This window comes from Physeter macrocephalus, chromosome 13 (assembly GCF_002837175.3).
Source record: "Physeter macrocephalus isolate SW-GA chromosome 13, ASM283717v5, whole genome shotgun sequence".
In the NCBI taxonomy this organism is placed as follows: Eukaryota; Metazoa; Chordata; class Mammalia; order Artiodactyla; family Physeteridae; genus Physeter; species Physeter macrocephalus.
In genome coordinates, this window is record NC_041226.1 from 80,918,772 (window position 1) to 80,943,480 (window position 24,709).

Here is a 24,709-nt window from a genome sequence, read left to right on the forward strand (position 1 = left end):
CCCTGTCTCTCCGGGGAGGGCGCAGAGACCCGCGGCTGGAGGGGTGGGCCGGGCTGCGCCTCTGCGCCCGCGGGGAGGGGAGGGGTGCGCTGCGGGCTGAGGTCGCGGCGGGGTGCGCCCGCCCGCCCGCGGGGCTCCCAGGTGGCCTTGGGGGTGCGCGCGCGGGACTGTCCGGGGTCCGTGGGAGCGCGCGCGGGGCTCCCGGGTGACCGCGGGGGGGGCCCTTGCCGAGCTCCCTGGTCACCGCGGGGGTGCACTCGCGGGGCTCCCAGGTGGCCGCGGGGAGACGCGGGGCGCGCACCGCTTCCGCTTCCGCCGAGCAGCTCCCCGCACCCCGCGCAGGGCGCGCCCCCTTGGCGGGGCTCGGGGACCAATCCCGGGAAGGCAGCGCTGCCGGCCCCCTCCCCACCGCCTGCCCCGCCCATAAAGCACCTCTGGTGCAGAGGAAAGCAGGGCTTCGGGACCATTCTGCTGGGTCTCAGGATGAGGTTCTGCCTGAGCAATGAAGAGATGGCCCTGGAGGAAATGGTGCAGAGATTGAATGCGGTTTCCAAGCGCACTGGTAGGCGGAGCCGCTGGCCCTGAAGCCCGTTCTTGAGCTTGACATCACGTGCTGAGTCTAGGGAGATGCGGCTGGTTTTTCTGTAACAGCTTGCATTTCTTTTTCCAAGCAGAGGTAACAGGACAGCAGAAGGACGGCTTTGGTCTGGCAGCTGATAGGCTCCGTGGCCGGTCAGCCCGATTTTATTCCGCCTGGGAAGGTGGACGGAATTGCAGATTGGTGACGGGCTTTCTGGGAGACCCCAGGTTTGTACGTGGAGCCGTGGTCTGAAATCTGCTCATTCAACCCGCATTTCGGCTTCATGGCTACCGTCGCAGTGGAGAGAGCGTACGTGTTTGTGGCCTGAAAATAACGTGAGCCCAGGCGTTTCGAGCTGGTGTAGGGCTGGCCGAGCGTCAGAGGCTCATTTTGAGGAGGGAGAATCTGGTCAGTCAGGTCGTTCTTCTCTCACCAAATATGACTCGAACCTGAGACAGACGTTGGAACGCGGTGTGGGTGTGGAGTGGGGCACAGCTTGGCTGGATGCTGTTTTCTGCCCTGAGTAAAGGGTGACTCGCGATTAGCTCTGAGGAGAAGTTCTAGGGGGTTCGTTTGGGTTCAGGAGAGCCCTGCGCGGGCCGCGCTGGGCGCTGCTCTCAGGCGGTCCTTCTGAGCTTCCTGCTGCGTGTGCAGCGGCACGTCGGCCTGGGCGCGTTCTCCTTGAAACGAGTAGGAAGTGAGTGGGTATCGGTAACAGCGAGCTGCCAGCCTGTTGCCTGACGTTGCCCTGCGTTGTCATAGACCGTGGCCTCACCGTCTGAATAATGCTTTCCCGAGAGGTTAGGTTACTTGGTTCGGGGCGCGGTATCCCCCCACCCCTCTCTCATAAGCGCGGGACCCCACAGATTTGGAGAGCAAAGTGACGACTAGGTCAGTGTAAACACGCTGCGTGTGGTGGTCCAACCGAGACTTTGGGAGACGTTGTTTTCAATGGTGATTTCTGTGATTAAAGCTACTGGATTTATTGTAAATGGGTCGAAAGCAAATAAAGGCATTTTGTGCCACGTGGCCCCTTATTCTCAGGAAGGGGCCCCTCTTTCTGACACGCGAGTTGCGTTTCGCTGGGTCCGGGATGCGGCGTGCCGCCGGGGGAAGGGCGCGGGGCTGGGTCCCGGGAGCCCCTGCGCTGGGCCGGGGCCGGGGTTACGGAGCCAGCGGCAGCTGTTCCCAGGGGTGATGTCATCCCTGCATTTCAGGGATGCGGGCTTCTCGGTGAGCTCGGAAGACGCGTGTGCGCTTTGAATTGTGAAAAGGCCTCCCGCCCAGGGTGGGGAGGCGCTGACCGCCCCCCCGCGTCGTGCTGCGAGCCGGGCCCCTGGCGACCGTCGCCTCGCTCTAGACGGCAGCTCCCTAGGTGTGTGTCCTTTGACACACCTGTGCCCCCGGCTCCGATCTCACCGAGACCCTTTAAATGCAGGTGAGCAGACGCTGGTCTTAGGAACACCCCGCCGGGCTTGGTTAGCGGAGAGGACCTGCTTCCCTCCCGCTAACACCGCCTCTTCCTTCAGCACAAACCCACTTTTCACTCGCGCAACAGGGAGGTGCCGCCGACGGAGGCCGCGAGACACGGCGCCGGGCGTGTGTCGTGCGGCGTTGACACGGTGCCCCCGCCGAGCGTGGGCGGGTTACACGTGCTCTTGTGGGGACGGGGATATAGGTCACTGTAAACCCCCACCGGCTCCGGTCTGCATCCCCAGCACTTCCTCGGAGGAAGCCCCGTCCGTAGCAGAATGGCTCTGTCCGGAGGCCACAGAGGGCACATGGATGCTGCTGTCGCGATTCAGGGGAGGGGGTTCGGAGCTGCGGCGCGGGTGCCCTGAGCCCTCCCAGGGCTGGGCGGCAGGTTCCCTGCGCGGAGCCGGACCCTCCGAGGCCCTGCCCTGGACCGGCAGCACTTGCTCTCGCCTGCTGTGCGGACGCGCTGCCGCCTGATCTTAGCTTCGGGGTTACTGTGGCCCCGTGGCCTCCAGGACGGTCACCAGCCGGTTAGTCCGCCCGTGAGGGAGGAGACGCCTGCTGCCCGTGGGGCGTGTGTGGCTGTTGACCTTGAGAATTTAAATGCTCTGGACTCTCGCGCTCAATCTTCAATCACAAGGCCAGGACCCCCTTCCATGTGGTTGGGCTCCTTTTCCAGCATTTTCATTGTTTTGGCTTTCTCCCTGGGTTTGCAGTAAGTGGTGACAGAGTAAGAAACATTTGAGGGAGGAATGCTCATGGATCGAGTCCTTGTAAGCATTTGCCCCTGCAGGAGAACGGTGGTTTGAACCGGAGCATCTGGATCTTCTGGAGGGAATCATCGCAGATTCCGGGGCCACCCCAGAGTTTCTGATTCAGGAAGTCAGGCGCCTGAGAATTTGCATTTTAAGTTCTCAGGTGACGCTGATGGTGCTGGTCCAGGAAGCAAAACTGGAGAAACGCTTAGTAGGAAAGTCTTTAAATCTAGTGCCACCTTCTCCGCTGATTGACCTTGAGCAAAGTGCTAGCTCCTGTCGTGGGTGGATGGACGGACAGACGGATGGATAAGGAAGGATGGGTGGGTCGGTGGACGGATAGATGGATGGACCCATGGACGAGGTTGCACACAAGACAGTAAAGATAGAAGCTCTATCATATTTCAGAGCTTTCATGTCTCCTGATGAGGACTGACAGCTCCTGGCTCTTTGCATGTTGAAGGAACAAATCATTGGTTTGCATCAGGACGTAAGAAGTGAGGCCGTTCACTCCTCCGGTTCAAGTTCAGCCCCGGGACCCTTACTCTTTATCCAAACGTCTTCCTTTCTGCCCTTTCGGTCCCATTATCTCATCTTTTACACCGCCTTTAACCACAGTGCAAGAAGCTAAATCCAACTGCTGTCCCAGCTGCTCACCCGGCCTGTGGCGGGCAGGGATGCTGTCCTGCTCACCCGGCCTGTGGCGGGCAGGGATGCTGTCCCAGCACCATCATTCTAGCAGCACCTGAGTACATGGTGTTCACGTGTCTCACCTGTTCCTTTTAGGGACCCAGGCATCCCACAGCCGTGTCCTCTGAAAGCCGTGATCAGTTGCAAGAAGTGAGGCTTTGTAGGGATCCTATCGCTGAGCTCCCTAGAGAGCCCCGACAGAGGCCTGACCTGAGCCGTCTCTTTGTAGGGAAAACGGACACTGTTGGGTGGGGAGGACGCGCGGGGAGACTGACGGCCCGGGGCAGGGGCCGCCGCAGCCGCGGCCACAGCCCGTCCCCGCCCGTGCGGCCCGCGCCCCGCGGAGCCCGCCGTGCTCTGGGTTGTTCCTAAGGAAAAACCGTTGGGCTCCGCGGCTGGGCTGGCCGCTGTGGTCCGGCTCCCGCCCCCCCTGCACTCCCGCCCCACCTGGGACAGCCTGGCTCCAGCCCAGGACTGTCACCTCCGCCCCCAGCGCGCCCACTTCTGGCGCACGGCGGGCTCTGCCCTGGTCGTGCCTGGTCCCTGGGGGATGCGCCTGCCTGGGCAGGGGGCTTCCTCCCTTCTGCGTGGCAGGGCTTGTGGTGGCTCTTCTGCGCCCAGGGTCCCTGGTGATGCTCACCCCTCCCTCCGGACCCCCGACGGGTGCCCACGCCCTGTGGTTGGCGTCGCTGGGGCCGACCTGCCTTTTCTCTGCACCAGCCTGAGTCCTACAGCCAGCGAGGCGGCCCGGCCCCCCCTCCACCACCATCAGCCCCGCGAGGAGGGTCACCTTTCCCCGCCCCCTCTCAGTTCTTCGAGGCGGCGTAACACTTCCTAGGGGCTTTGCTCGGGGTGGTAGATGGAACACAGCACGCGCTTCTCAGCTATGTAGAGTGGAAACATGATGGCTTTATTTATTTATTTTTTTCATCATGGCTTTATTTGACGAGCTTACACACGCAGTGAAGCACGTAAGCGGTGCTGAGGGCAGCGTTTCCTGAAGTTTCACGAACGTGCCTTCTTCGCCGCCGCCCTTGCAGCTGTCCTCTGTCTTGAGATGCTTGCTGCCACCCTGGTCTCCTCCCCAGGACTGAGCAGGTTGTCTTTCTGATTTGCCGGGTACCACCTCTGAGGTCCCAGAAGCGCCAGGCTGCACGTCGCCTCTCTTCCTGAGGAAGTTGTGCTTTTCCTGGGTTGCTTCCGAGGGCGAACCCGCGAGGTGAGGACGCAGGGGGTTTGGGGTGAGCGTCCCCCGGCCAGCCGGCAGCTGGAACCTGGTTCTTTCTGCTCCGGTGGGTGGAAAACTCTGAGGATTCACTCAGTGCCTCTTTGTTAGGTGTTTGGTGTTTCACCTTTGGAGTTTGCTTTTTTCCCGTACATGCATAGACCAAACGTGGGCAGTTAACATGTCAAAGAAATCGTGTGCTCCTCTACAGAACTTAGGATTTGAGCAAATGATTGTCAAAATCTTGTGTTTTAATAAAAGGAAGAATTATATTTTACCAAGTAGAAGTCAGCACGTAACGAAGAAGCTCCCTTCAGCCTCACAGCCCCTTGCCCTGTGCAGAGCTGGGGCTTCCCACTCACGGCTCCCCACGCCCTGGCCTCTATTATGCACGTTATTAACTGCCCTGGCCTCTGTTATGCATGTTATTAACTACATCATTTGACTAACATCCCAGTAATGAAAGGTGGGGATTCTCCAGGCGGGTGAGAAGGAAAAGGAAGTGTCCCGGGGGAGTGGGAGTTGGCTCAGAGAGGAGGGGGCCAGGGCCGATGACCCAGGCGGGGCAGGTGTGCGGAGGACACACACGGGCGAGTCCGGGGCCCAGACCCCTTTCCCCAGCTCAGACCCCACAGATGCACACGTATGAGAGGAAGTCAAACTCTGGGGAGGAGACTTTCAAGAAAATTTAAAGTTGAAAATACAAAAGAGCTGATTGTTCTTTCTCAGCTTTCGAGATAAGTGCCTCTTATGTGTCTCAATTGGGGTTTCAACGAATGTTCTGCGTCTTTGCTGTATTCCGTTATTAGTAGCGTGAAAGAAATGAGTCCCATCCCCAAAGCATGACCAGTTCCTCCTGTTTATCGTCATCTGCGTGGCCGTGGTACTTACTTCAGCAAAGGAAAGAACTGGTATCAAAATGTCACCAAATGATGACATCTTGGACAAGACATTAGGGACGGTGAACTCATGCCCCAATACGACTTCACTTCTGTGAGGGTGCTTTGTCTTTAAGGACAAACATTTTTTACCATTTTGATTCCTGAATCCTGAAGAAGGGGAACGTGTCATCGGGTACTGAAATGATAACAAAATATGGAAAGCAGTTGAACGCACGTAGATGGTAGGTCTCCGTGGCTTCTCGGTTTTATAACTTTATGCCTCCGTCAATTCTGGAGGACGGAAGTTTTTTCTGTCTTCTCCTCTGAAACCACACCCTTAGTGCTGACAGGATCACTCAGCGCTGTGGACGCTTCCCTTCATTCCCTCGCCGGACGCTTAGCAGAAGCGAGGCCGGGCCAGCGTGGCAAGCGCGCCCACCACGCGGAGCGTGACGGCGACGTTCTGTCCGGATCCGGAAGCTTCGCCGGGAACGGCCCTCAGACACAGCCGTCACTGACCGTGATCGGTGTTAGAACCTGAGCGTTTCACGGGCTGCATGCTTGTTCCCAGCACAGGGAAGACCCTTATGTAAAATGTGGCCCAGCCACGTCCCAATCCGTGTCGTTGATTTTTGTGGGAATTCCCTGGCGGGCCAGTGGTTAGCACTGCACGATTCCACTGCAGGGGGCACAGGTCCGATCCCTGGTCAGGGAGCTAAGATTGTGCGTGCTGCATGGTGCAGCCAAAAAAAAAGAAAAGAAGAGAAAGAAAGATTTTTGCAAACACAGCTTAGAAAGGGGCCTGAATCACCTTGTCATCTGTTATCTGTGTTTTAAGAGATTTCTAAAGTCATACGCCCCGGGCATCATCTCCAGATGTTGTCGTGATTGGTCAGTCAGTTGTGACGTATCCTTTATTTAAAGAAATTAAGCATATCATTTAAGAAGCTCGTTTTTAAGAGTAACTACTTCCAGACTCTATAGTGGCCTGTTTCTCCACACACGGTTTTATTCCTGGGTTACAGAAGCCTCCGAGTTTTAGAACCATAACAAGTCCCACAGGTTACCTTGATCGCCCAGCTCCCAGAACTTTCTTTGTTAGAGGGAAGACACGTGCCTGGAAATGACAGAAAGCATCCCTGCTCGACGCCCCTCCTGAACACGGAACAGCTTAGGAGGGACTGGCCGCGCGGCTGCCTCGGGAACGGTCACTAGATGGGACCACAGGTTGTGGCCGAGACCGGTGCCAGGTCACGGGACCGAGCCCGAGGAGGGCTCGTCAGGTGTGTGGCCGCCTGTGGACCTCAGTGCTCACCGGACCCGAGACCACACAGCCAGACGAGTCCCCTCTCCCCCCGACCCAGTGCAACAGGGGCGCCAGGCGCCAGGTCGAGGAAACGCCCGGGGAGGGATGAAGTGGGCAGTGGGGCCGTGCTCGTCCGTGCTCCGAGGGGCAGGGGCTCCTCGGGTGCAGGTGTGCCCACAGGTGCGACGGCTTCACGGGAGCCCACTGACTCCACGGGTGAGCCACGGGCTGCCCTCTGTACACGGTGTCCCAGGAAGAGCGAGGGGCACACCTTTTGCACCTCAGTCTGGAGCGTGGCCTGAGGGCCCACTGCTGCCCCCTCCGCTCCCACCTGCATCCCGCCCCCGGAGGGTTGAATTTTCAATCACCCAGTGTCTCACTTGGCATCAGACCCGCACCGAGTGACTCCCTGCTCCCCTGGCAGGATTAAAGGCTCTTTTACTGCCAAAAGCCATGCCATGTACGGAATTTCCTGGTAACTTGAGGCCACGTTGTATGAGATGCACCCCTGGGTCCCGAGAAGTGAGTCCGGTTCGTGAATGGCCTTCAGCTCCCCCGGCCAGCGTCCTACCAGGAACCCTGGCTCTCAGGAGTCGTTGTGATTTTTTCACGGGGTCTTGGGGAGGAAACGCCCGCCAACTGCTGGCAAAATCCCGCAGAACCTCAGGATGCTCGGACACCCGAGGCCGCAAACGTGCAAGACAAAGAAACGGCAGTTTGTGAGTGAGGCCCCAGCGCAGAGCCGACTTTTGGAAAAGGGTTTAATTAGTAGTATCTTTAAAACAATTAGATATTTGGGAGAAAGTGGATTAACCACGGCCACTTGGTGGGAAGACCGTACTGGGGGGTCATGAACCACCTGCACCGGCGCGCGGGGGCGAGTTCTGACTCACCGGCCCGACCCCCGGGGTTCAGGGTTCTCTGTGCGAGCCGCACGCACGGGGAGGGACACAGCCCAGGGTGACGGCTCGCTGCGGGCCCCGGTCCCCCGTGGCGGCGGCTTCCGTGGATGCGTGGGGACCACGTTTCCACGTGGCCGTTCCCGAGGCGCTGCACCCTGGTTGCGGGAAGGGGCCTGTGTCCCGGACGCGCCACGTGAAACGCACCATCTGTTTCCTCTGGATCGTGTGCCGGGCCAGCCTCCCTGGGAAGCCGGTGTGAAAACGCAAGCGTGGACGGCGTCTGCTCTGGCTTGGCCGTCGTGTCGTGGCGGGAGCGCTCGTGGGAGGAGGGTGGACCAAGGCGTCATGGTGCGGCCCCGTCACCTGGGCTCCGGGAAGGGCCCCCAGGTGCTTCCCCCAACACCCTGCAACCTTGAGCATCTAGTAAGCGCCCGGAGCCCGGGGAGCCTCTGTGTCACACAGCGTAATCGGCACGGAGCTGCGAGCGGGGCTCTGCCACGCCCAGGGTGCCCGGCCGCCGGCCCGCAGCACAGGCGTCCTGGGACGGTCCTGGGCGGCCTGCTCGGGGGCCTTGGTCGAGGGGCGGGCTCAGTGTCTCTCTGTGGAAAGCGTTGCTCGCCAAACAAAGCAGCGTTAGGGTTTCCTCTCCCGGAGCTGGAGCTGCAGGAGTGACAGAGGGCGGAACTGCCAGTTTATTTCAAGAGAGCCCAGGCCGGTCCCCTGAGGCCCTCCTGCCACGTTGTTTGTTTGGACGTGAGGCTTCCTGAGCTTGGAAGGGGCTTTGGCTCTGGCGGCCCCCGAGGCTGGGAGCTCCGCCACAACTCCCCACCCCCCAAGGAAGGAAACGCCCAGGACCTGCAAGTAGACAGCCGAGCCTCGCCCACGGCCGGAGCCCTTCCCTGACAGTCCTGTGCCCTGCAGCCAGGCCCCCTGTGCGCAGCTGCCCGAGTGGCCTGGCGGTGCCGGGCGGTGTGGGGACCGTGGCCTGGACGCGCACGGTAGGCCCGGGGCCACCCGGGGGCCTCGTCCCAGCGCAGCGTGCAGCCCGCGTCCAGTACCCCCGCTCCACGTCCCCGGAGTCGGCTCGGCTTTCGAGTGAGTGTCCCCGACGGAGCCCTGCAGGGCAGCCTTCGAGTGAGCCCGTCCTGAAGACCCGCTGCTGCCGCCGCCGCCGCCGCTGTGTCCCCGGTGGGGAGACGACATGATGGCCGAGAGGGGCGCGTCCCGGGCCCCTCCCCGGCGCTGGCTCTGCCCGCTTCCCCTGCTGCAGTGCTGGAGGCGTCGGGCGGCCTCGCGGTGCCCACAGCCCGGTGAGGCGGGACGGGTGGCGCTGGCCGCGGGGCGTGGGAACCGGCGCCTGGGTCCCTTGGCGGGCGGGCGGCTCCCTGTATATTTCTTTCACCAAAGAAACGTGTGCCACTCACAGGACTTTTCGGAAAGGCTGGAATAGGAAAGCCGTGTTGGGCAGCCTTGACTGAGGCTGGGCTGCAGCTCTAACCTGGTTTACTTCGTCCTCTGTCCCGAGGGCCCTGGGCTCTGGCTGGGACCACAGCGGGGCAGGCGCACGGAAGGCTCAGCCAGACGGCGCAGGACAAACCCTCGTGAGTCTCGAAGAATGGTTTTCCCGGCTGACGGCCCCAGGAGTGGGGCTTCCGCGGGGCTGACTTGGAGAGAAGAGCCCCGTCTCCGTGCTCTGCTCCTTCGGCGGGGGCCCCTTCCTCCTTCGGGGACCTGCGGGGGCGGGGGGCGGGTGCTGACCGAGGCACGCTCCGCGCGGCCGTGAGGCTGGGGCCGCTTCCCAGGACAGACGCCCGTGTGTCTGCGACGTGCGACATCAGAAACAACAGGTCAGAGCCGGCCCCTCTGTGCCTCGGCCCACGGTTCTCTCCTTTTCGGGGAGGGTCGGGCAGCTGCCCGGCGCTGGGGGCACCGAGAGAGGGGGCAGGGCGCCCCGACGGGACGGAGCCGCGCGCGTGGCCCCGGTGGCGCTGGACTCGGCCTCACGCTGCCGGCTCCGTGGCCGTCGCTCTGGGCTCGGCCCCGTCAGCGCCCACGGAGCGAGGCCTTTCACCAGGCCTGCTGACGCCTGCCCTAAACTCGGTGCGAGGGGCCGTCACCAGGGGCTGCGTGGGCCCCCGCCTGGCCCGGAGCACGCGGGCGTGAGTGCCACTCGCTGTCTCCCTCCCAAGCCCGCGGTGGGCGGGGCACCCCTCCCAGGCGGCGGGGTCCCCGAGTAGCTTGACCGGAGGAGCCCTGGCCTTGGCGATCTGCGCTGTGGCTGTTAGGGGGGCACCCAGGACCCCCAACCCCAGAGGACTGACGCCCGGGGGGGAAGGGTGGGGCCTGAGTCTGCCCCCCACTCTCCAGGCGTGCGCTGGGGCAGTGGATCTAGGCCTCCAGGGGCCCTGTGCTACGAAGTGGGGCCCCGAGGGTCCTCTCTCTATGGAATAGGGGTGGCTGTGACCATCAGAGATCTGGGAAAGGGGGGCCATGTGACCGGGGCAGCCTCTCTTCCTGGTTAGCACGTTAGACGCCTTTGTCCTGTGCTCTGCCTGTCGGTCACGAGGATCCAGAGTGGACGATGGGCTGTTCACTGCTTTGTGACACACGTGGCCCCCGGTCAGCGTGGTTCCACGCAGCCTCCGCCTCCCGCGCTGCCCGTCCGCTCCCCACACCCCGCCCCGTCCGGCCTGGCGTTTCTGGGATCAGTTTCCTTGCCCTGCAGGAGCAGTGCCCAAGCTCTCGGGTCCCCACAGCATCACTTTTTCCTGCTCCCATAGAAGCAGTGTGGCCGCAGCTTTCCTTCCTGCCTGTGAGTTTGCCCTGGTTCCTTCCTTGCAAACCCAACCGTGCACATGTCTAGGTCCGGCTGGCCTCTGCATCCCAGGGACAGACCTTCCCCGGCACCTCAGCCGTTTCCCTGGGGTGAGTGTGGAAAGAAACACCCTCAAGTTAGGGGACGAACAGAGTCAGACTTCCCGCTGCAAGGAGAGGGTGCAGGAGGAAGTGTGGCTGCGAGGCTGTGGTTTTCTTCGACCGCCAGAGCGGACGTTACCAGCTCATGAAGAGGAAGAGTCAGGGACAGCCTCCTGCTGTGTCGCCTCTGCTCTGTTCCTGCAAAGGAGCTGCCGCCCCTTCAGACGCAGAACGCTTCCTGCGGTGGGCACTCTGCCCCGGGACATTTGGGACTGAGTCCCAACAAGCAGGGAAGCCAGCCGTGTCCCTCAGAGTTGAAAGTTCTTTATAGGAACGTGTTCCAGGTGGTCACGGACAGTTTTGCACAGAACCAGAACTGATTTTTTAAAAAGCAGATAAACCCATCTTGGGCGCGTGGGTGAGCTGATCACTGCAAGTGAGCGCAGAATTTTCCCTTGAGCTTCCTGGCAGCTGATGCAAAAAGGGGAAATGTTTAAATGCAAGGTCACGTGCCCCAAAAAAAGGCCCTTCTGGAAGGAATTCTGGAGGGAAGCAGTCGCTTGTCTGCGTGCACTAGAGGCGTTGGAACACTCGGTAGGTGACGCCTTTGGAACGTTTCCTATCTTTTGGAAAATCTATGCACCTGAAAATGTTGAAAACGGCACTGAGTGTCGGTGAGGCCCTTTCAGAGTCGGCTGAGGCATCAGTGTGGTTCCAGCCTTTGCCTGGGCCCCTCCCCCTGTTGTTCCAGGAGAGCCTGTGTGAAGTGGGATCTGACTTGGGCCGAAACCGTCTCAGGGCCGCGCCGTCATGCTCAGGACACCAGGTCACAGGCCGCGGAGCTGCCGTTCCCGTGGGCCTGGGAGGTGGAGGCCCAGGTCTGTGCGAGGCCAGAAGTGGGCGGCGAGGTGCCCGAGACGCCCCGCTTTCCTTAGGGTAGCCGCAAGCGGGCACGCATCTGGGAAAGTACAGTCAACACCCGGCCCTGATGCTTTGGGTCTTTCCCGCTCGGGTTTTACGTCGTGAACCTGGTTTTCGTCTTTCTAGGAGCTAGAGGAAGCCGCAGGCACTCACCCTCGCCGCGGTTGTTACGCTTGGCGTTTTGGAGCGCCCGGCCGGGAGCCGGTGGGAGCTGTGAGGACAGAGAGAGCGTGCTGCTTTAGCTCCAGCGCTTTCTCGGGGGAAAGGCTCGCCTCGCGGTGTCTCCCTCCGGGCCGCACCAAACCTGTGGGGAAGGAGACGCTTCACGGTCTGTGGAAATCTGGTGGTGGTCAGTGTTTTTATTACTTTGAATTTCAGGCAACTTGGTTGAAGTCCCTCCTCTGGCCTCGTGCTCCAAGCTCCCCGGTTTCCCCAGATCCCAGGAGGACACAGAGTGGGGTGTTCAGGCGTCTGGGTCTTCGTGGGGTCTCGGCCCGAGGAGGCCTGGGGCTGCAGGCCCACCCGCCAGCCGCCTGCCCCAGGCCCCGTGGTCCGCGCGGCCTGGACTCCATCCAGTGCGCGACAGGGAGCCTCGCTGGCACCCGCTGGTCGGGGTTTGGGGACTCTGCCCGCCTTCGTCTCTGAGCGCCGGGTGAGGGGAGCCTTCCCGCCGTCCCCGCGGTGGGCAGGGCAGGGCCACCGTGGCAGCCGCGCGGCACAAGCATTCTCTGGGCTCTGAAGCGGGGGGGCCCAGGTGGGGCCGCTGCTTCACGCCCGCACGGCTTAGAGACGCACACCTTGAATGGAAGTCCGGGAAGAGGCCAGAGGGGCCTTGGATGCGGTGCCTGTGTCCCCACTTCCTCACCTTCCTGAGACAAGCGCGGCCGCCCCCCTCTTTGTCCCTGGACTTCATCAGATGGCACGGGACGGTACCGTCTGATGAGCACCTCCAGCGCGTCCCTGCTGGAGGGCACAGATGTCTCGCCCGCGGAGGCGTCTGTCCCTCGCCCGCGGAGGTGTCCCTCGTGCCTGGAGCCGAGGCCGGGACAGCTGCACGGCCCGAGCCTGTGTGTAAACACGCGGGGCGGGGTGAGGAAGCGCCGGCCCGCGGGCGGGTAGCCGCCCTCTGATGGTCCGTGCTGGCTGCAGCTGAAGCAAAAGTAGAAAGCCGGCGGGTCGCGGGCAGGTTTTAGGGAGCGAAGTTCAGCGGGAGGCGGCAGCGGGGAGCAGCGGGCCCTTCAGCCATGGGAGACGGGGCGGCTGCCCACATCCCCCTGGAGGAGATGAAAAGCTACTACATTTACTCCGAATGGTGCTCCTGGCTGCTCTCTGTAGCTGAGGGTGAGTCCTCTGGGGTCACTCCCAGGAGGTGTGATGGGACGGGGCAGGGACCCGGCCGTGGTGGCAGCGGCGGTGCAGTATGGACACGGCGCGCGCAGGTTTCTTGTGTTGACAAGGGAGGGGGTCTCGGTGGCTCACGTGCACCCTGCATCCCCTTGGCATTCGGAACAGCTCGGGGACGGGGTGTGCGCCCTTCACCCAGGTATCGTTAGATGACTCTCCCTTTGGCTAAAAGCGTAAGCTCTGCCAGTCCAAGCCTGGCGCAGCACCACACCCGTCAGAGCTGCAGCCGGACCTCCTTCAAGCGCCCTTGAAGGACGAAGGGCCACGCAAAGCGCAGGACGGAGCAAAGCCGTCAGCTACGCAGTACTGACGAGCCCGTGACGGAGAGGCTCGAGCGGGTGACTCATCCGAACGTCAGCTGCCGGTACGTCCAAGTGCGGTTCAGTGACAGAGCTGCGTTGTGGTGCGCTTCCCGGGGAGCTGCGCGTGCTGGCGAATCCTGGGCCGTCCCGGCAGGACCCGGGCCACGCGCTGGCCATCGGGTCTCCTCCGGGCTGAGTCCTGTCCTCTCTGGGGGAGGCGCCCTGGGCTCGCCATGACCGGGGCCCGGATTCAGAGCTCTGCGGCATCACTGTCTCACGTGAATGTCACCCACCTTACAGACGGGGAGGGCCGGGTAGCAGCTGTCAGAAATAGCATCGCTTGTCCTGCACGGTCGTCCGGGGCGACAGCCGAGAACAGCCTCTCGGTCCAATTGGCCCCGTGGCCCCGAGCTCGAGACTCCGAAGGTCAGAGCGTCGAGAACAGTTCACGTACCGAAGCTCATGTCTGGTCACTGGGTGACCTGACCTCGGTGGGTCGCTCTTACCACACGCCTCTCTGGGCTGCGGCCCCCGGCCCTTCCCCAGAGGACAGCGGGGACAGGACGGCCGAGGGGCTGCCTGTTCTAGGGGCACAGGCCTGGGGGGCCACCGGGTCTCTGCCTGGGTCTCGTGTGGGCAGGATGGAGTGTCTCTCCGCCCACCCCTTCCGGCACTTTCTGGAAACACTTTTGGCACCGAGGGGTGGACGCTGCAGCCCCCGGGCAGGGTGGGGGTGCCCAGGACGCAGCCCAGGTCCCCCTGAGCCCGCCAGGCATGAAGGTAATCTGGGCAGCGCACTTTCTGTTTTGATCCTCCGGCTTTTTCGCTTCTGTTGCGCGTGTCCAAATCCCCCTGGGAGCTGCCGTTCACATGACAGTAGTGTCGACAGAGCGGGTGCCCTTCTCCCCACATTTGGCTAAAAATACTCAGCTGGTGAATTTAAATTGAGTCAGAGCGGCCATGGGGAAGTGAAACTCGCGCTCCTGGGACCTCGGCGTCTCACGTGGCCGAGTCTCAGAAAGCTCAGCTTCCGCCCCAAGAGCAGAGGCCAGGGGAGGCGGGCTGGGGGCGTATCCCCCCCGGCAGCAGGTGTCGCTCAGAGCTACTGGCCAGCGCAGGTGCACGTCAGACCCGGACGTGGAGGTGGGAGAACGTCCGCCACGAGGGCAGAGGCGCCGTCCGGACCGCCGTCAGGTGGGGCACGCCCAGACCGAGCCCTCCCGAGGGCCGCGGCGTCGGGCAGAGGTGGCTGCTCTCAGTAGTCTGTGTCTCGAGGGGCTGTAGGCAGTGAACCGAGGGTGGGACGCTTCCCCGGGGAGGCGTGCCCGGTGCCGTCCTGCTGGCGCTGCCGTGTTTGCTGTGATGCCCGGGAAGCGTGAGTAATATCAGCAAACAGCCTGGCAGCTCGAAGGCTGTTTGCAGTGTGGGCGTGGCTGCTTCTCACGGGGCGTGAGATGCTTTTCATGTGCTCTCCCTGCCGTGCTGTGCCGGCTTTTCTTTCCCCAGTGTGGTACGGGGGGCAGAAGAGGTTCAGTACCTGTGGGACGCGGTTCTGCGATAGAAGAACACGTATCTAAAACGTGCAAAAGAGCAAGAAGGAAAAGCTGTGAGGCCTCCTGCTTCACCTGAGTCTCTGCCGGTGGCCCCAGGAGGGAAGGGGGTTCCGAGCCCCCGGCCCAGCGCAGGAGCCTCCGCTCGGGTCTGCCCGGCTCACCTGAGGGCGGGGGCCCCTCTGCATCCTGCCCCCCGGCCCTGGGGCACCCGAGCTGGGTGGGCAGCAGCAGAGATGCCCCCACCCCGGCTGGCTGGTGCGGGGTGTGCGGGACCAGTGAGACTGACGGAACAGGAGGGGGAGGCTGCAGCCCCTTCCGTCGGGTCCGTGCACCTCCGCGGGCCCGAGGCGGGGCCAGGATGCTCCCTCAGGCCCCCGGTGCCCCAGGCCAGGCGCCCGCGCAGGCTCCGCCCTGTCCTCTAGCGTGTCCGGCCCCCATGCTCCTCCCCCGAGACCGCCTGTCCCTCCCACGGTCCCCCCTCCCCCATGAATCCGGCATCTCTTCTGAGCCCAAACCAGTTGGCCCAGCGTCTAAGTAATGTTTAGTTATGTCCGGTAGCACAAAGGTAAATGGTGTGTTGGCTTCGGAGAGTTTTTCTTTTGTTAACATCTTTATTGGAGTATAATTGCTTTACAATGGTGTGTTAGTTACTGCTTTATAACAGAGTGAATCAGCTATTCGTATACATATATCCCCGTATCTCCTCCCTCATTTGGTAGTGTATATGTCCATGCCACTCCCACACTTCGTCCCCGCTTACCCTTCCCCCTTCCCGTGTCCTCAAGTCCATTCTCTACATCTGCGTCTTTATTCCTATCCTGCCCCTAGGCTCATCAGAACCTTTTTGTTTGTTTTTTAGATTACAAGCCCAAACCAGTTGGCCCAGCGTCTAAGTAATGTTTAGTTATGTCCGGTAGCACAAAGGTAAATGGTGTGTTGGCTTCGGAGAGTTTTTCTTTTGTTAACATCTTTATTGGAGTATAATTGCTTTACAATGGTGTGTTAGTTACTGCTTTATAACAGAGTGAATCAGCTATTCGTATACATATATCCCCGTATCTCCTCCCTCATTTGGTAGTGTATATGTCCATGCCACTCTCTCACTTCGTCCCAGCTTACCCTTCCCCCTTCCCGTGTCCTCAAGTCCATTCTCTACATCTGCGTCTTTATTCCTATCCTGCCCCTAGGCTCATCAGAACCTTTTTGTTTGTTTTTTAGATTACATATGTGTTAGCAAACGGTATTTGTTTTTCTCTTTCTGACTTACTTCACTCTGTATGAGTCTCTAGGTCCTTCCACCTCACTACAGATAACTCAATTTCATTTCTTTTTATGGCTGAGTAATATTCCATTGTATATATGTGCCACACTTTCTTTATCCATTCATCTGTCGATGGACACTTAGGTTGCTTCCATGTCCTGGCTATTGTAAATAGGGCTGCAATGAACATTGTGGTGCATGACTCTTTTTGAATTATGGTTTTCTCTGGGTATATGCCCAGGAGTGGGATTGCTGGGTCATATGTAGTTCTACTTTTAGTTTTTGTTTTTGCCACCAACAGTGCAGGAGGGTTCCCTTTTCTTCACACCCTCTCCAGCATTTACTGTTTGTAGATTTTTAAAAATTAATTAATTTATTTATTCATTCATTTATTTTTGGCTGCGTTGGGTCTCCGTTGCTGTGCATGGGCTGTCTCCAGTTACCATGAGCAGGTGCCACGCATTGAGGTGCACAGGCTTCTCATGGCGATGGCCTCTCCTGTTGTGAAGCATGGGCTCTAGGCGCACGGGCTCAGCAGCTGTGGCACATGGGCTCAGTAGTTGTGGCTCACTTGCTCTAGAGCGCAGGCTCAACAGTTGAGGCACACGGGCTCGGTTGCTCCGTGGCATGTGGGATCCTCCCGGACCAGGGCTCGAACCCATGTCCCCTGCATTGGCAGGCGGATTCTTAACCACTGTGCCACCAGGGAAGTCCCTATTGTTTGTAGATTTTTTGATGATGGCCATTCTGACCATTGTGAGGTGATACCTCATTGTGGTTTTGATTTGCATTACTGTAATGATCAGTGATGTTGAGCATCTTTTCAGGTGTTTGTAGGATATCTGTATACCTTCTTTGGAGAAATGTCTATTTAGGTCTTCTGCCCATTTTTGGATTGGGTTGTTTGTTTTTTTGATATTGAGCTGCATATGCTGCTTGTATATTTTGGAGATTAGTATTTTGTCAGTTGCTTCATTTGCAAATATTTTCTCCCATTCTGAGGGTTGTCTTTTCGTCTTGTTTATGGTTTCCTTTGCTGTGCAAAAGCTTTTAAGTTTCATTAGGTCCCATTTGTTGATTTTTGTTTTTATTTCCATTTCTCTAGGAGGTGGGTCAAAAAGGATCTTGCTGTGATTTATTTCGTAGAGTGTTCTGCCTATGTTTTCCTCTAAGAGTTTTATAGTGTCTGGCCTTATATTTAGGTCTTTAGTCCCTTTTGAGTTTATTTTTGTGTATGGTGTTAGGAAGTATTCTAATTTCATTCTTTTACATGTAGCTGTCCTGTTTTCCCAGCACGACTTATTGAAGAGGCTGTCTTTTCTCCATCGTATATTCCTGCCTCCTTCGTCAAAGATAAGGTGACCATATGTGCATGGGTTTATCTCTGGGCCTTCCATCCAGTTCCGTTGATCTATATTTCTGTTTTTGTGCCAGTACCATACTGTCTTGATTACTGTAGCTTTGTAGTATAGTCTGAAGTCCAGGAGCCTGCTTCCTCCAGCTCTGTTTTTCTTTCTCAAGATTGCTTAGGCTATTCGGGGTCTTTTGTGTTTCCATACAAATTGTGAAATTTTTTGTTCTAGTTCTGTGAAAAATGCCATTGGTGGTTTGATAGGGATTGTATTGAACCTGCAGATTGCTTTGGGTAGTATAGTCATTTCCACAATGTTGATTCTTCCAATCCAAGAACATGGTCTATCTCTCCCTCTGTTTGTATCATCTTTAATTTCTTTCATCAGTGTCTTACAGTTTAATGCATACAGGTCTTTTGTCCCCTTAGGTAGGTAATAAACCTTGGAATAACCAAGGTATTTTATTCTTTTTGTTGCAATGGTGAATGGGAGTGTTTTCTTAATTTCTGTTTCAGATTTTTCATCGTCAGTGTATAGGAATGCAAGAGATTTCTGTGCATTAATTTTGTATCCTGCAACTTCACCAAATTCATTGATTAGCTCTAGTAGTTTTCTGGTAGCATCTTTAGGATTCTCTGCATGTAGTATCATGTCATCTGCAAACAGTGACAGCTTTACTTCTTCTTTTCCAATTTGGATTCCTTTTATTTCTTTTTCTTTTCTGATTGCTGTGGCTAAAACTTCCAAAACTATGTTGAATAAGAGTGGTGAGAGTGTACAACCTTGTCTTCTTCCTGATCTTAGCGGAAATGGTTTCAGTTTTTCACCATTGAAAATGATGTTGGCTGTGGGTTTGTCATATATGGCCTTTATTATGTTGAGGTAAGTTCCCTCTATGCCTACTTTCTGGAGGGTTTTTTTATCATAAATGGGTGTTGAATTTTGTTGAAAGCTTTTTCTGCATCTATTGAGATGATCATATGGTTCTTCTCCTTCAATTTGTTAATATGGTGTATCCCATTGATTGATTAGCATATACTGAAGAACCCTTGAATTCTGGGATAAACCCCACTTGATCGTGGTGTGTGATCCTTTTAATGTGCTGTTGGATTCTGTTTGCTAGTATTTTGTTGAGGATTTTTGCATCTAATTTCATCAGTGATACTGGCCTGTAGTTTTCTTTTTTTGTAGTATCTTTGCCTGGTTTTGGTTTCAGGGTGATGGTGGCCTCGTAGAATGAGTTTGGGAGTGTTCCTCCCTCTTCCATCTTTTGGAAGTGTTTGACAAGGATAGGTGTTAGGTCTTCTCTAAATGTTTGATAGAATTCACCTGTGAAGCCATCTGGTCTTGGGCTTTTGTTTGTTGGAAGATTTTAAATCACAGTTTCAATTTCAGTGCTTGTGATTCATCTGTTAATATTTTCTGTTTCTTCCTGGTTCAGTTTTGGAAGGTTATACCTTTCTAAGAATTTGTCCATTTCTTCCAGGTTGTCCATTTTGTTGGCATATAGCTGCTTGTAGTAGTGTCTCATTATCCTTTGTATTTCTGCAGTGTCAGTTGTTACTTCTCCTTTTTCATTTCTAATTCTGTTGATTTGAGTCTTCTTCCTTTTTTTCTTGATGAGTCTGGTTAAGGGTTTATCAATTTTGTTTATCCTCTCAGACAACCAGCTTTTAGTTTTATTGATCTTTGCTATTGTTTCCTTCATTTCTTTTTCACTTATTTCTGATCTGATCTTTATGATTTCTTTCCTTCTGCTAACCTCGGGGTTTTTTTGTTCTTCTTTCTCTAATTGCTTTATGTGTAAAGTTAGATTGTTTTTTGTTTGTTTTTTTTTAACATCTTTATTGTAGTACAACTGCTTTACAATGGTTTGTTAGTTTCTGCTTTACAACAAAGTGAATCAGTTATACATATACATATGTTCCCATATCTCTTCCCTCTTGAGTCTCCCTCCCTCCCACCCTCCCTATCCCACCCCTCTAGGTGGTCACAAAGCACCGAGCTGATCTCCCTGTGCTATGCGGCTGCTTCCCACTAGCGACCTATTTTACATTCGGCAGTGTATACATGTCCATGCCACCCTCTCACTTCGTCACAGCTTACCCTTGCCCCTCCCCATATCCTCAAGTCCATGCTCTAGTAGGTCTGTGTTTTATTCCCATCCTACCCCTAAGTTAGATTGTTTAGTTGAGATTTTTCTTGTTTCTTGAGGTAGGTTTTAAAAATAAAAACAGGGTTTTCTAAAGTGCCCGCAGTGGCCACCCCGGGACCGAGGCCCTCCCGCTGCCCCGCACGGTGGCAGAGCTGTGAGCCAACCCGACGGCATTTGTACCACGATTTCCCGAGTCTCCTGCGACGGGACGCTTGTTTTGGAAACAGCTTTAAACGAGTCATGACATCTGCCCCTCCCGAGGGATCTTCCCGTTGCCGCATCTGTCTCCTCCATCCGTTGTCCTCGCTCTCGGGACCATCTTCCCCAGACGTGGGTCCGGTGGGCCCGCGGGCGTCCCCATCTGGTGCCCCCTCGGTTCTCCTGAGCACCCTGCCTGGCAGCACCGCCCACCTGCTGTCTTCACTTCTGGGCTCCCGTTCGCGAGCCTCCTGCCCGGGATCTGAGCTGCCACCCCCTCGAGACTCTCGGTCCTTCAGGCACACCCAGCACTGGCTCAAGCTGGTCTGCACCCCACATCCCGGGTGAGGGCCGCCTTCCTCTGTGCCCCGTGGCCAGGGTCCTGCCACCCTGTGAACGGAGGGGATTGTGAGCCCCGGAGGGTGGGTCACCTTGTCCCGACCTCTCCCTTAAGGAAACTGAGACCAGCTTGGCGGTCCCGAGACCACCGTGCTCCAGCCCAGAAAAGCCCGTATCCTAAATCCCACAACAAAAGCCCCTTTGTGCTTTCCGGGTGGGGGGAGAATGCTGCTGCCTTTCCTCTGGGGGCAGGAAGGGCCCAGTAAGTCAGGTGTCCCTCCGAGCCCCGGACACCTGCCGTCCACTGGCTGAGCCCCCAGGGTGTCCCGGACCCATGGGGGTCCTGGACCCACGGGTGTCCAGTGGACGGACCCAGCCTCACCCTCACTCAGTGGCATTTTATTAACCTAAGGCCCAGCTGTGTTTTGCTCTCTGCCCTCACAGCCACCCGGATTTACTTCCTGGGTTTGTGACAGAAGTTGTGGATCTAGGAGGCGGGGCCTGGCCCCCTCCCGGCCCTTCTGTCCAGGTCGCAGCTTGTGCAGAACAAATGGAACATTGTTTCCGCCGCCCTGGAGGGTGGGGAGTGATGGGTGCAGATGAACACTCGTCCCGGCCTCGCCCGGAAGGCAGGCGATAGTATCTGCAGCTCTTGTGTCTTTTTTCCAACGGGGCAGGAGAGTCTTCCTGTTTAGCTCGCGGAGGTGGGCGGGGGCCGCCCAGCCCTGCTCACAGCCCTGCGGGCGGCCCATCTGCTGTGCGGCCCGCGGGAGGGGGTCCTGAGCCCCTCGTGCTGCCTTCCACGCGAGTGGTTAGGTGTCACTGGCTTCCGCTGGCCTCGCCTCTGTCCGTCTTTCAGCCCTCTCACGAGAGGCGTTAGGGCACCCCCAGTATAACCGCCATGCACGGTCACTGTGTAGTGTGAAGCCAGAATAAAAGTGAGGACTAAGCATTGCCCCCGGCCCCCTCTGGTCCCGCTGTGGACGGTCCTAAAACGTCGGGGCTCCTCCCTGCGGTGACTGGGAAAGGAAAGCATACGCGCCGGAACACGGGATACAGACGTGCAGTGAAACACAGAATCGAGGGGTGTTCAGAGGGGGGGCGGCGTAGAGCTGGGGCGGGCGTGGAGGCCGGGCTGGGGCCCTGTGGGGCGCGGCGTCTGCTGTCCTGGAGGGTGACTGGGCACCAGAATCGGGTTGTAGTCAGACGGAGGGGAAGCCAGAGAGGCAGAGAAGCGGCCTGGCTCTGCTGCAGCCGGGCTGGGCGCGGATGGATCAGCTTTGATGCCGCGGGGATACGTTCGGCTCTGATTTCACGTGTCCCATCTCGGGCCGCCCGTGAAATGTGGTCAGGGCCCCCGGTGCCCTTGGCACTTGAACCCCACAGGCAGAGGGCAGACAGACAGAGCCGCACCCCGCTGCACGTCGCCGCCAGCCTTGACGCCCCCACGGCAGGAAGCGCGGGTCGGAGGCGAGCGCGCTCAGAGCCGGCAAGGCGCCTGGTCTGGCGATTCTGGCCGCAGGGGAGGCCCAGGGCACGGAGCGGGGGCCGTCAGCCGAGTGGTTGCAGCTGCAACAGCGACAAGCGCGCTCCCTTCCCCGAAGGGGCCGGGAGACTCAGAGCACAGCCTCGCGGCGGCCTTCCGTGAGTCTGCCTTCCTCTCGGGCTCGCGGTGAACTCGGGGCCGGGAGGGCGTAAGTCATCTTGGGTTGAGGCTGAAGAAGAGACAGCCCTTCCGAGGGCCCGGAGCGCGTGGACCGTGCTGAGGACCGGCGTGGGGCGCCCGTGGCGGGTGGGCAGGCCCACCCGCCTTCCCAGGAGACTCTAGGCCAGCCGCCAAACAAAGCCAGGATCATCGGAAGGCCTCGGGGGCGGGGAAAGGAATCGGGGGAAGGAGCTACGTGCCTGGAGCCTGGGGCCAGGGCCAGGGCCCCGATAGACCCTGAGCCAGGACGCGGGACCGGGGGACGGGTGGGGGTGCTCGTCTTCCGCGAGCGCCGGTTTAAGACTGGAGGGTGCCGGCTGCAGACTCGCATCCAGCTGGACGCGTGGACCGCGTGGACCGCGTGGACCGCGGTGCTTGCGGGAACCGAGAGGTTGCCCGGGGACGAGCTGCCTGCCAGCCCCTGCCCGGTGGCCGCCCACCCTCCTCGCGGGTCCCGCACGTTGTGGTGGCGCGTGTCCCGGGGTGGGGTCCCCGCACACCTTCCGAGGTTCTCACCGCTGCATCCACGGCTGGAGCTCGTGAGGAAGCGGGGGTGCGGATGGCCGGCCGCGAGGACCGCCGCTCAGGCCAGCTCCTCAGGACCTGCCTGTCATTCCAAGAAGGCTGCTTCTTATCCTGTGACCGTGGGGGACCTTGGGGGCAGGGCTGATGCGTTCAGCTTAGGAGAGCCGGGTGGACGGGGCTGCAGGAGACAAGAAGCAGGGCAGAGCCCCAGAGCACCTTAATCTAAGGGGCAGCAGCTGGCGGGGGAAGGACCCGGGCTGCAAGGATCACGGGGCCTTAGAAGGCCAGTGAGGTCAGGGAGGGGGACAGGGAGGAGGACATGTAGGGGACAGGGGCCAACTAGGCCTGGCGGCCTGGAGAGGACTGAGTAGCCGCTGTGTCCAATTTCCCTGCTGCCTGAGGCTTTGCTGATCAGGGACACCTGCCTCACAGGTTGCCATGACGATGAAACAGGACCAGGTGGCAGGGGTGGCCTCGGCAAACAAGGGCGCGCCTGTGAGTGAGGGACGGTCCCTCCCACGTTATCGCCAGCGGGTCGTGGCTGGAGAGGGTGGCGGCTTGGTCCAGGGAGCGCAGTCTTGCCCACGAGGAGACTGTCCTCGGTTAGCTTGTCTTGCGTCCCTGGGCAAGGAAGAATTAATACCAAGCGTCTGTAACCGTTTACAGGACCAGCGAGGCGGGAGGTCGGGGTGCAGTCGGGGGTGCACCCTGTGTGCTCAGAGCATGACGCTGCCTATACCGTGTGCTAAATACGCGCACGTGACCCGGAACGCTGCGTTTGCTCAAATACGCCCTGTTCACGTTGAGCTCCGTGCCTGCGTGTCCTTCCAGCTCAGGGAGCCCCTGTAGGGTCACGGGGGAAGCTGGACCGCCCTTCGCAGTGGGTTTCTCCGAGGCCCTGCCCCTGCCCGCTGCCTTTCTCTCAGGGCGTCCGCCTGGGGCCCGTGGTCGGCAGCCTCTGGCCTCCGGTTCCTGTCTGACCGACCGTCGGGCCTCCTTCCCCGGATTCCCTGCACCCTCTCCTGCCCCTGGTTCTTTCCCCATCTTGCGCTGGTCGCCTGCCTGTACTGCTGGGCGGAGCCGCATAAAATTGCCTTCTTTGTAGGTTTAAAAGGTTTGAATATCCGCAAACTCACCAAACCCTGCACCTGGGAGAGCCTTTACATCTTAAGCAAACGCCTTCCTGGCCCAGCGGCCAGCCCTGGGGCCAGGTCCTGAGTGAGCTCACCGGCCTGGGGCGCAGCCAACTCTGCAGAAGTAACCAGTGTCAGCTGATCCGGGCTGAGGTCGCGACCCCCCCCCCCACCCCCAGATGGACACGCCCGCCAGCCCGGGAGCCGCATGTCAGTGGCATCCGTGTGCGACTCTGGGCTGCGGCTCAGCTGTCCCGCAGTGTGACTTGTCACCCCTGGCCCAGGGCCCGTCCTTGAGGCTCTGCGGGGCATCAGCTACTGAGCCATCCCCAGAGACTGCGAGAAATGTCTGCGTGCCCTTTGGCCCCAGCTGGCCCGCACGCCCTTCCTCACTACCGTGCACGGCCCACTCTTGAGAGCACAGCATCGGATGGACGTGAACACCAGGGGCCGAAGCGATGGTCCTAGAGCCGTCAGCACAGCGAGAGGAAAACCCCGGCGGCTTCCAGGTCTGTGGTGGAGCCTGGGGTCAAGGGCCACGTGGGGAGCGGGTGGGCGCACAGGGACTGACGCGGAGGCCCGAGGCCGAGGAGAGCCATGCGGGCGTGGACCCGTGGCCCGGACGCCACCCCGAGGGCCTCTGGGGCTGCGGAGAGCCAGCGTGGGGAGGTGACTGCAGAGGGGATAGCCTCCTCCTCCCTCCTCTCCCGCCCGCCCGAGATCACGATCCTTTCCTCACGCACCCGCCCTGGGCTGCTGGAGGTGTAGCGGGGGCTCGGCCCTGCGGGGCGGCGGCAGACACAAGCTGAGGCGCAGACATGGGCACCCGAGCACCGTGGACGCGGGAACGGGGCTGGCGGTGTGCCGACGGGTCAGCTCCCGGCCTCCTCTGACCCCTCCCACCCGACCCCACGCCTCAGTGGCCGTGGCCGCACGTTTCCTGGATGAACAGATCACGTGTCTTTAGAGGGAAAACCTACAAACCAGTAGCTCTCTTTTTGAACTCCGAGTTGGGGATCCGGAGCGGACCGGTTTTAAAGGAGAGCGCGTGCTTGTTCTGTGCACGCTGAAGCACGGTGCCTTCTGGCTGGTTCTGCACAAGCACAGGGCGGGCATTAGGACTCCAGCCT

At 59.1% G+C, this 24,709-nt stretch overlaps 1 protein-coding gene across 1 annotated transcript in view; it reads left to right on the plus strand.

The window, feature by feature from the left end:
• Positions 1–24,709, plus strand: part of MCF2L (MCF.2 cell line derived transforming sequence like) — a 90,258-nt gene that overhangs the window by 308 nt on the left and 65,241 nt on the right. The gene's annotated exons all lie outside the window — the stretch shown is intronic.